Raw genomic sequence first — 13,149 nt, 5'->3', positions numbered from 1 at the left:
ATTTCTGCAAAACCCAGATTACATTCAGTGACATTTAAACAGTGTTGGTGAGATTTATTAATCCAACCTGTTACAGACTCTACCTTTGTTTTGTGAGACACAGCCTGAAACCTGGATGATGTTTTGCAAAAAACATTGTCATTAACAACGTTTTTTGCATAAAGATACCAACCAATACCAAAACCGACCAATCAGATGTCTCAGGAGCAGAGAAGGAAAGCAGGCCGGGAATTTCCCTGGATTTTTAATTTTATAGGTAGAGTTTCCTTTTTACAGTTCACACAGTAGCATCATGATGGAAAGGATCTTGCTGGGTGTCCTGTATCTCTCAGGTCAGTGAAACCTCAGATATTTTACTGTGCTTGTTCTTGTATATTATAACACTTAAAAGGAAATGTTTGAGCTACCTTACATGCTCATATGGTCATACGTTTTTTCTATACAGTTTATTGTTTATTAAGTAGCGTTGTGATAGTGGGAAACATGGCATCAGGAAGTCAAATTGTTATTCTAAGCAAAGAGGGGCTTTCTCAGTGTCAAATCATGGCTAGACTAAATGTTTCTAAGGGGGCAGAGCATGGAACTCTAAAACACTTTGCTGAAACTGGATCAGTTATATCCAAAACACGATCAGGCAGAACAAAAGTGAGCACACCATCAGAAGTTCAATACTTTAAGCTTAGTTCTCTGAGAGATAGAAAAGTAATTTCATCACAGATACAGAATTTTCTAAATAAAGAACACAAGACTCTAGTCCAAAAGTTCTGTCAAAAGAGGGACTCAGAGGATGTGTAGCAGTTTCTAAACCACTTCTCAGGGGGGAAACAACGCTTGGAGTGGGCTAAGAAATACCAGCATTTCACAGTAAATGACTGGAAAAAAGTCCTATTTACTGATGAGTCCAAGTTTGAGATTAATGGCAGTAACAGAAGAGTGTATGTAAGGAGAGGAACAGGAGAGAGAATGATACCGCACTGTATCAAACCATCAGTGAAACATGGTGGTGGGAATATTCAAATCTGTGGGTGTTTTGCCTACTCTGGAGTTGGACACTTGCACTGAATTGACTCCACTCTGACAAAGGAGAAGTACCACTCCATTCTTCAGAGACATGCTGTACCCTCTGGTTTGCATCTTTGTGGAGAAGGAAGCTTTGCAAGAACTACTTGAAGACCAAAGAAGACCAAGGAGTCCTGACTGTCATGGACTTTCCTCCACAGTCACCTGACCTCAACCCCATTTCAACGATTTCAACAAAGAAGATTCAACTTTTCACTCAAATTGTTAAGCTGATATTATCATTTGAAAAAATAGTATTTAAGTCTAAACAAAAGTAAAATAGAAGTATCTTAGTGGTCTCAGACTTTTGGGCCCCACTGTAGATATGTGCGTTTGTGTGTTGTGTTCAGATGTATGTGAATTTCATATTTATATATATATATATATATATATATATATATATATATATATATAGGCTATATATAGATATATAGCTGGGGAAGGGGTTTTGTTAAACTGGTGAATGACAACGCCACCTAGGAGAGAGCCTAGGTCTCTAAATGTTCGTGTTAAGAGGGGTGAGCAGTAGGAATTACCCAAGAGACAGTCAGACTCAATTTGAATAATTTATTCATAAATTACTCAATTAAAAAAAAAAGGCACAATGCAAAAATAATTAAACCTAATACTCTGAAACCAAGGCTTTATATAAAATGATAAAAAAAAATAAAAAGATAAAAGTCCAATGAAATAAAGGGGAAAAGGAATTTTACAATTTTTACAATCCTTTTCCAGTCCGTCGCTGCGTCCAACTGTCCAGTCGCTCCGCCGACCAGCCGCCCTCTCCAGTCCGCTCTCAGCTCCGTAGCCAGCTCGTCCCTTCCGCTGTTGCTGCCCTGGAAGTAAAAAGAGGAAATCCGCCAGAGGGGAGCCAACGCCTGTACTTTCTCCGGTCCTTGCCCACCCTGTTTCACTATACTTACACTTTGTCTGGATAGCTCGCCCAGCTGTCCAGACTGAGTATAGTTCGCCTGGGTGGGTATGACTCGTTTTCTCGGCCCCTGGGACTGCCCGACGACTCTGTGGCTCTGCGTTCCGCTCAGTCTTCCTCTCCTCCTCCGGCAGCAATGATGACCCTTTTCTGTGCTCTCTCACATATCTATATATCTATATATATCTACATCTGCTCACTTTCCTGTATAGACATCACTTTTTTAAGTACCTGTACTCTTTTTTATCTGTTCTTTTTTTTTTTTTTAATCTTTCTGTGCTTCTATTGCTGATTGTATCATTTCTCATATCTGGTGGTAAGCAAGGAGGGTATACAGTGTTTTATCAAACATTTTACTGTCATTAGCCTCTGTCACTGTCCTTACACTCACAGCCCAGCAGCATCTCTTCTTCTCCGCTGTGTGAATTATAGCACTATAGGCTGACAGGTGTTTAGGGCAGAATATTTTACAGTAAAACTCAAAACAGATTTACAAAATAATAATAATGCAATCAATAATATTTAAAAGAAAAAGCAAAGAATTCAAAGACACAAAGCAGATAAAACATTTTTAATTGCTAATAAGTATCAGCAGCAGAGTAATTAAGGGGAATAATTTCAAATAAGAAGTGACAGGTAGGTTACAGGATAATTGTAATAAGATTCATCATCTTGGAGAGAGAGAGAGAGAGAGAGAGAGAGAGAGAGAGAGGTTTTGATCATTTACATTTACTTTCATTGAAAAGAGTTTTGTTGTTCCCTCCTGGAACAGAGAATGATTGATGACGATGACGATTAAAGATGGTGAATAAAATTGAATAAACATAATTATTTATTAATACTAACTTTAATTCTTTTAGGCTTACGGTACTTTCAGACAGATATTGTTTCCAATATAAAGTGTTGTCTTTAAAAAGATATAAAGATAACACAGTTATTTATCACTACTGCCACAGTTGGCAATGGTTGAATTTCCACCACGGCTCACCATGTGACAATAGACACAACTCAATAATCAGTTTGATTATCAAGTCTTGGCCAATAAACACTGTTTATGATATCATTTGAATAAACTTGCCATGTTAATCATGTGATGTCGCTAATTGTTCCCCCTGCTGCTACTACCTGCTGTACTTGGCTATACATGATGTGGCAGAACCACATATCAATTGTTAACATGCCCAATAATTGATTAAGGAAAATGTTTGAAATTTGCATTGCAAATGAAAACTTGGCAAAAGCTATTATACTTATACTATATAGAGCAATATCAGTGTTTAATAATACTTTTTGTTTAAAGGAACAGTGTAAAGCTTATTTGATTTCTTATATCAGTCAGATGAGAAGATTGATACCACTTTCTTGTTTGTATGTTGAATATAATCTGGGGACTGTTAGCTTAGCTTAGCACAAAGACTGGAAACAGGAGGAAACAGCTAGCCTCATTCAAAAATCAGCCTACTAGCACCTCTAAAACACACAAATAAACATTTTATCTGTTTGTTTAAATCTTGCACAAGATTTTTTTCTTAGCTTAGAGGAAGTTCAGAGGAGACAAACCAACAATGAATGTTTCAAATGATTTAATGTATTTATATGAGGTTTATATGATATTGTGAGTAATACAAAGCATTTAAAACACATTAAAAAAATTAGCCAATTCAGGCTCAAAATGAGGTTTGCACATTAATACCAAAATCATTACCATATTGTAAATGAAATGTCATTTCACATTATGTGATTTATTAAAGCAACAAAAGTAACTTTGCAGAGGGGCGAGGCTTTTTCCAGACAGGGAGCTGGTTTACGAGGTTGCTTCATCCAGACTTTTCATGATTTTCTTAACCCAGGGGAGACTGTGACCCACACAGATGTGATGAGACTTTCTGGTCACCAAACTGAAAGACAGCAGGTGAAAATGAAAATGTCACAATGACACATGACAGTGTTTTTTAAGTAATTAAAATAGGATAACAAATAGATGTGTTCAGCTCTTATTGTCACCAAACTAAAAAAAGGAACAAGATCATTTAAAAAATAGAATATATATTTGTATATTTAGTTCATCATAATTGATCAACTGAAAAAAATTGTATTGACAAGTTGAATTATGCATTATCAAAGTCAAAACAAAGAAAAATCATTACATCTGCCACATAATAATTCCATCTCTGTATTCTGACTTTAAATAAATGTATTGCAAAATTTAATTGTAAAATCAAACAAGATACATATATTTGTGCCTAATATATTAAAGTTATTATTGTGTTCAGTGAAGTAATTTAAATGATCAGGACAAAAGTACAAATTTCTTACATGATTGCAGTCCTCGGGCAGCGGTAATCAGTCGTATAATATGACTAGATCGAGTTTTTGTTCACTATTCTTGGGTAGAATTTGAAGCCGCAGTCATCAGGACCCTTAACAGAAGGAGGTCGTCCCTGCTCATGAGGGGGACTGGCTGCAGTTTTCTCAAACCTGTCTCCAACAGTGGATACATCAACACATGACCAGCTCAAAAGACTTTGTGGAAATAAAGTCAAATACAGACATGTTCACTGAGCTGTATCATAAAGTGATCTTTTCCTTATTAGTGTATCACTGTGTAGAACTTAGAAGAAGATTTAATAAAAAAACAAAAAAAACAGAACTGTAGTGAAAGCAGAAAGGAAACTTTCCATATCAATACACAGCTCTTTGTTGGCAAATGTTAAACTAGTCCAATACAGAACAGAAGAATCATGATGCACTGGTGAAAAAATGAAAAAAGCATCACAATGCTCCCACTGATACTAATATTATTGCAACTGGTACCAGTGCTGGTACTATAATACTAATACTGGTATGAAAGAAAGAAAGATAAAGATTTAAAAGATGAAGATAAAGTTTTAACTTGTATTACATAATAAACAGCTTTTACTTTGAATATAATAGCTAAATTTAACTCACATTCTCTTTGGTTTGTGTTGCGGTGTAGGAGATATGAGGTTGATCTCTAACAGCAGTGAGGAGTCTTGATCTTTTTGCTGTATTTTTGTCTTGTTGTACTGACAGTGTTGCTGACATTTGATCATGTTGGTTGAGTAGCTGCTTTCATGCAGTGAGAGGTTGCTTTGTCCATATTCTGCAGAAAACAAGAGGAGTTTAGCTGGCATAGATAATGACAAACATATCATTTAGGATAAATGGAATATATAATAATTGCTAAATGTATTAAATTGTATTTTCCTGTATATAAATAAGATGATTAGGATATAAAGGTATGAAGAATTGAGACAAGAAAATAAATGAATTGGTGGCGTATTTGTGGCATAGATAGAGACTCGCCTTGAAAAGTCGTGTTGGTGTTGTAGGTTTTATTATCAGTGATGTTGACTGAATGTAGAGTTGATGTCCAGTTAATTTCAGATGGAAGCTGAATACAGAACTCCTTGTTGCTGTCAGAGCTTCTTTTCTGTACGGACACTGCAAATCAACACAAACCATCTCAAGATTGCCAACATGTGTTTAAATATGCTAAATGGTAAATGAACTGCATTTATATAGCGCCTTTCCAGTCTTCCAATCACTCAAAGCTCTTTACACTACATGTCAGCATTCACCCATTCACATACACAGATTCATACACTGATAGCTGAGGCTGCCATGCGAGGTGCCAACCTGCTCATCAAGAGTTTCAGTAACTCTTTAGATTACAGCTTGCAACGTACAGCGTAATTACTCCATAGTCATGATGTAATCTTTTGTACTAACAGTGTACCAGCACAGTACATACCATATATATATGTAGGTACAGGGGAACAAGATGTGAAGTTGTGGAATAAGGGTTCAACAATTTAGGAACTTGTGAAGAACTTATACTGTAGTTATTTTAACTACTGGGTACCTATTCTATTGTAATAGAGTATGTATAACCTACTGAGCAATAATCTGGAAGTTTGGGAGAAATTTAGGGTTAATTATTACTGTAGTTATTTTTTAACTACTAGGTAGCTGTTATGTTATTACAGGATACCATAAAACTGAGCAAAAATCTGGACGTTTCAAGGAAGATGTGATGACTTCTGCAGCACTTAATAAATCTGATGTGATTTTATTTCAAAATGACCTTATTACCGTCAAACAAGCAAAATACAAAGTGTAAATCAAATAAGTGACAAAGATTTGGATAGGAAGAACATAAAAACAATGCCATAAAGACAATAATAATGCAAGAGTACTGTGTTATTTTTTATTACAATTGTGACTTACTTCAGATCACAGCAGGGGGCGACGGAGTGTTTTCTATAAAGAATTGGAAAAGGCTCTCCGCCCACCCACCTTACAGGTGTATGTTGGAAGGATGTTTTTTGCTAACCTACTTTACAGCAAACTTATGGTGAGTAATAATCTTAATATATTTATTGGCACAGAACTATCTGGTTTGTGGCTCATGTCAAATGTAGCGTCAACGGAACAAAAGAAAGATGCTGTTGGACTGTTAGCTTGATAATCATTTGTTAGCTACCAGCTGAAAGAGCAAAGCAGTAACTTACCCTGCAGATTTTACAAGGCTTTTCACCAAGTGGGAGACATAATAACTGTCATAAATCCAGATATCTCACACTATAAATTACCGACAAGAGGCTGACATTACAGTTTTTCTCTGTAGGGTCAACATATGGCCACAGTGCACCAGCTTCTTTCTCCTTGTCTCATTCTCAACCCTGTCATCTTCATCAGGAGTGGAAAGGAAGATGAAAAAGAAGAATAAAATGAAGAAGCAATGCAAGAAAAACAAAGAAATAAAGAATTAAATGCTATTTGTTCCTTGAAGGTTTCTAATTTATTTTAAATAAAAAGTATGTTAAATAAAGGTTTTAAGTTGGCACAACCTCCGGGAGCAATTTGGTGTTCAGTATCTTGCCTGAGGACATTTCAACATGCGGATCAGAGGAGCTGGAGATCGAACCAGGTCCTCCAGTAGAAACTGGAGGAGCCAGTAGAAGTGAAGGTTCCTTTACTTCTACTGGAGGAGCCTCCAGTAGAAGAACCTTTACTTCTAGACTGTAAATGTCTAACTGCTAATATAATTTGCAACATACTTTGAATTCAAAGTCAACAAAGTGTCATGAAAACTAGGGATGATCAGTTCTTTAAGTTTCTCTTACCTGAAAAAGGATGTGGTTGTAAAAAGAAGAGAATCCATACAATGTTCAAGAGAAGCACACTGACATGGACAGTCCACTGCATGTTTCTATCTGCTGATTAAACTCCACACTGTACTGAAAAACAGCTGCTGACAGACAGTCTGTGTGGGATACTAAAAGATGAATCACCTAACCTCATAGATTATGTATACTCATGTGTGTTTGCGTCTAGTGGAGGGGCCTGAAATTGACCATGTAACCACAGAAGATTTTCGCATTCTCATTTTCAGACTTTTCTTACAAGAGCAACTGCAGTATGTGACCAACATATTTGATCAGAATACTAAAAGAAGTGCTTTATGAGTCAGGTAATTATCATAAATGTTATGATACTATCCAGACTCCATCTGAGCAAGTACAGAAATGTATATGTGGTAAATGCCAAGGTCTTTATATTATTTATTAATCATTCTTTATAGCTCAGTGTTCCCTTTAACACCACTTGCAAAAACAAGGCCTACCATAGACAGAATATGGCAGCCATGACCCTAACCAGCACTCAGACTCATGAATAAGGATACACTGGGATATCTACATTATTCTACTATCAGTAAAGGCAAAAACATTGGTTGAAATATTCCAGTTAATAGAACTTCACTTAATCTTCTCACATGTCACAAACCTTGATTTACATGTTAGTGAGTTCATTAACCAACCAACTATAATAATATATTAAAATACTTCTGGAGGATACAGTCATGCCAATAGAACGCATTGACATGAATAAAAGTCAGTAAGTTTTCCATGACCTAAGAAATCTCAAAATCCCATAAAAAAAGGGAATCAATATACATTTCAGGATATCTATGTCGCAACTCAGCAGTAAACAGTTTGTGAGACACTTTAAAAATATATATAATTAATATTGAGAATAATTCAAGAAATACTGATGTATAAAAATGAATATGTTTCTCCGTGCTGGAGTTCCCCGCCGGAGAGGCTGACAGGGATTTCTTCTACATACGTTGACCTCATTATTTGACACTTTGGCCACATTTAATATGAACATCTGACATTGTAACATTATATATATGACTGAAAATAAGGAAAAGCATACTAGATCTCCTTTAAAGACCTCAACAAACTGAAAGCACATGAGCTTCTCTTAAAAATGGCTCAATAGTTTACACACTCTGTTAAAATGACCTGATCCAAATGTGATCAACAATACAATTTAAGCTACAAGAACCCCTGAAGTAATTGTGTCCTGTGTGGCATCTATGTAATTCCACAGACTACAGTAACAATAACAAAGTAGAAAGAATAAAACAATAAAATAAGTCATGAATGTTAACATCAATACTATAAAAAGACACTTCAGGTATGAATATATCTGCATGTGATTTATTTAGCGATGGCCTGATGGCAGTAGCTGGAAGAAGTGGTGGAGGGGGTAAGAGGGGTCCTATGTAATGATGGTGGCTTTCTTTGTTACTGACCAGATGTAAAGCTCAGTGTTTGACTTGATCCATTTATTTTACTGACCTGACTGGTGATGCAGGAGAGTTTGATTTTGTGTTTAGTGGTACAGTTATTGTAGCAAGTTGAAATATTGAAGGTGAGTATAGTATGAGTGACATGTAAACCAGGGTTAGAAAGTCTTTGTTGAGATTAAAAGTCTCAAGTTTGCTCAGCAGGTGCTGTTGGGCTTTTTTGTACATTGAGCCAGCATGCTGAGAGAAGGAGAGGAAGGTGTCTAATTCTGTCTCCAGGTATTTGAAAGTGTCCACCTGCTCCACCAACCGACCGTCCAGGTTGGTCAAACAGTGGTTGCGGTGTGTCCAGTTTCCTCCTGCTCCTACAACACAGCTCTTTGGTCTTGCTGATGTTCAGCTCCAGGCAGCTTTCTTCAAAAGCCAGGACTAGGTTGTTCACTGTCTGATGGTATTCTGACAGCGAGTTTGTGTCAGTCAGGTGTGCCACCAGAGCCACGTCATCTGCTTATTTAAAAAGAGTCTCTCACTGTTACATGAGATGCAGTTTGTGTAGATGGAGAAGAGAATCGGAAATAAAATGCAGACCTGCTGGAGTCCTGTATTTAAAATCACTGTACTGGATTTAAAACTGTTGAAGACTACATGCTGTGGCCTGTTTTTTTTTTGTTTGTTTTTTTACAAACAGGCCACAGATCTGTTTTTAACCTGCATTAATAGGTTTTTTGGCCAATTGGGAGCAATGGAAAGATGTGATGAACACAACATTGTTTTTGCTTATTTACACTTCCAGAAGTTGTGGAGCAACATTATCAAGTCCAATGTTCACTCTGTGTTAGCTCTGTTTTTGCTCTCTACAAACTCCTGAGGGAAATATCTGGCTCTTTAGCTGCTAAATGCTAAAAATAATTACTTTTCACAAAGTAATTATTTTGTATTCTCAAGAGCTCAAGTTTATTATGTTGTGATCAGTTTCTTTTTACAGATTGAATGTTGAAATCATTCATGTCCTCTCTGGGTTTTCAATAAAGTCGATGGCTTCCATTTGTGTTTCACATTTCCAGGACAAACTGAAGGAGAAAAGAGTGAGTGGAGTCACCCTGAAGTGGAGAGAAAAGCCTGATGGGAAAGTTTTCCACAAGGAGGGAAAAAGAACTCAAGACAGAGAGAAAGAAAACTGAGCTCTGAAATTAAAACCCAACTTTAGCTGTGCTAAGGCTAATGGGAAACCTATAATTAATACTGATTCTATCTGCTAATAAAATGTACACACAGTTCACTGCCTTGTAGTTATCAGAGCACTAAACCATAACTTAGAGTGAGCTAGTCCTTTATCAATACTGTGTGTGATATTCATAACTCCTAATGAAATGTAATCCTCTCCAGAATAAAACATATGTATGAGTTGTTGTGTTTGCTTCAAGTTTACAGCAGTGCCAGTAAGTTCAAGTCTTATTTTGCAATGAGTTGTGCATTTTTAAAGCCACAAGAGGGCAGGCCATGCTTAGCTTAGTTCTCGAAATACTCCAGAGGAGGTGAGGAAATTAACAACTATTATTTTACTATTGTTATAACTATTCATTTCCACGGTCAGTTTTATCATCAACCTTATTTAGTTTTATAGGATGATTTTACCCAAAGTACTTGGAGAAAAAAAACAAACTTATATCTTGGTAGTGTTAGGACCACATCTATATCTATATCTATACACATGATTCAAAAAAGATCCTATTAGTGTTTGACAAGTTGTGTAAATGTATGAATGAAATGGCAAAAAGTGCAAGTACTTCATTTTCACCTCATTTTAATAGTCTGTAAGATTTATATTTGGACTGTATAGTTGTATATGACCACAGAAAAAGATGCAAGTTTGTTCTTAAAACTGGAAACCTGATAATAGGAAACTAATCCCGAAGAGATGCCCTCTTTTCATGTTTCTTTGCAAACTCTTTTACTTTAGTGGAGGATTTTAATGTAATTTAATTAATTTGTGGTAGCTGACTTTTGTGTCAGTTTTTTCTATGTTGCTGATGAACACCATCTTCAGCAGCTGGCTGGTGGTGTCCTCCAAACAAGTAAAACAAACCTTACCTGAGAGCAAACAACATCAGGCTGATGTGACAGTAAACATGTGGATTGTGTGTGTTGTTGTTTTGTGTGAAGTAAATTACAGTAAATGACTCATTTACTTTGTTCCTTCTCAGAGAGGCGGCTGCTACAGTCTTGTCTGAATCATCAGTCATTTTAGCTCCAGTTTGGAATTTATTTAGATTTATCTTTTAAGAATTGTAAGTAACAACCAGAATTTTAAGAACTTTAGTTTTTGTCAGAAGTTTGAAGTTTGCTAACAGCATTGTGGATCAAGACTTGAATAGAGAGAAAGTTTTCTCATCTCTTTTTTCTTCTATGTATTGACTCGTCACTTAGTTTCCTTGGTGAAACATCTACAGTATGAAACTGTTAAATTTGTTCAGAAGACACATGTTTTGTGTTGGAATAAACAGACATTAGCAGATTGAATCTATAACTCTGTCAGTCATGTTTGTAGAAGAGTCTTAATTTACCCAAATTCAATTCAGAGCAAATTCATCTTAGTTATGTGAAGGTTAGTTGAATGGGATAACCTAATATAACAGGTTCAATGTCAAAGTTTGTAAAATACATGGCTGTCAAGCTAGAAAGAGTTTCTTCTGACTTCCTGTGCATTAAAATGTGTATCCAATCCAGAGCAGAGTACCTGATCCTCGTCTTTATGATTTCAACACTGGCAGCACAAACACAAACAGGCAGATGACTCAGCAGTGTCATCATTTTTGGACACCAGCCTCTTGCATTCAGTTTCTTCAAACCCAGTTATCATTTTGCAGATGCGGAGCAGTGTAAGTACAGGAAGAACTGCGTGGAGGCCGATGTCAAGCGGCTGCAGGCCAAAGAGGAAGAACTGATGAAGAAGAAGCAGGAGATCAGGAACCATCTGACCCATCTGAAGAAGGAGAGGAGAGACCTGCGCACTGCTGTGGAGGCTGCTGCTGGTAAGACACATAGACTTCTGTTGAAAAAGTGCTTGTTGTTAAACGACAAAGCCAAAGTCCTGCTTTATTGTGTTTTAAGATTCAGTCAGAACACTGAGCTGTACTATGCTGTCTTTTACTGCACTGTGGTGCTTCATTACTCCCACAGCAGTTTACTTTCAATTGCAAACAACTACCTGCATGCCACCATTAGCTGTCTAACTTTTTCCCTGTATGTATGTGTGTGTGTGTGTGTGTGTGTGTGTGTGTGTGTGTGTGTGTGTGTGTGTGTGCAGTCACCGGCGATGTTGTGACGGACCCAGGAGTCTTCTCCCCTCTCCAGCTGTGACACCTCACTGCTCCACCGGCAGCAGGGCGGCCAGAAGGCCTCACTAGTCCAGGGACACATCCTCAGGAAGGCCAAGGTCAGAGCTCACAATGTAGACTGAGACTAAAGTGATGGGCTTACTGATGATGTCACTGATGCAAAAAGGCAGTTTTTGCAGTCCTGTTTCATTATGTCATTAGGTCTTCAGTTCATAAAGACATTTTCCCACTTTTGAGTGGAATTAACACATCGTCTTATCACCCAACATCAGTGTTGGATCTCACTAATGCTCTTGTGGCTGAATGGGATCAAATCCCTGCAGCCAGGTTCCAACATCTTGTGGAAAGGAAAATTTTTTTTTTACAGCCTGGATTTGAATTTTGTCGCTCTGGCTCATGGTTCTGTCAGTTATGATGACATCATACTTTATAACCATGTAAATGTGGGGCATACAAACTGAGTGTGTGTCTCTGTTTGTTTGTTTTACAGGAACGGGAGCAGATGATCGGCACATAAACCTCTCAACTCTTCACATCAGTCTCATGTTATTTCCTCTTTTTTTTCTTTTTAAGAAATTGTGTTTATATTTATTTAAAACTGTTCATACAGTCTGAGAGCATGTTGAGGACACAAGCATAGCATTCACATGAACCAGAACAAGTTGCCTGTTTTAGTAAACTGTAAGTACCACAACATACAGACATGGCAACCTTTTGAAACGTTTATACTATGGAGCATGTTTAGTGCACAAAGTTGTGCAACTTGTGTTGTCTGCTCTACTTTCTTCTTCAAGCAACCACCAGTCTCTTTGTTTCCTTTTCACTCAAAATCTGATTCAGTTTGGGTTCAAAAAGGTCAAAACCAAGTATTTATTTGTAAATGTTTAAAGGAAATACTAGCTTCCCTTTGTTTATTCATGTTGATATATTTAAAGTTTTTTATTTACTATATGTATGTGTGTATATGTGTATGTTTGTATGTGTGTGTGTGTGTATGTGTATACAGTGTTGCTTGAAACTTTTTAGAATTTTCTACATTTCTGCATAAATATGACCTAAAACATGATCAGATATTTACACAACTCCTAAAATTAGATAAAGTGAACACCATTAAACAAATGAGACAAAAAAATCTTTTTTTTTTCATCTTTTTTATTTATTTATTGAGGAAAATTATCCAATCTTACATATTTGTGGGA

The sequence above is a fragment of the Thunnus albacares genome, chromosome 22, assembly GCF_914725855.1.
Source record: "Thunnus albacares chromosome 22, fThuAlb1.1, whole genome shotgun sequence".
In the NCBI taxonomy this organism is placed as follows: domain Eukaryota; kingdom Metazoa; phylum Chordata; class Actinopteri; order Scombriformes; family Scombridae; genus Thunnus; species Thunnus albacares.
The sequence above is the reverse complement of the archived record's forward strand: the minus strand, read 5'-3'. Positions refer to the sequence as shown.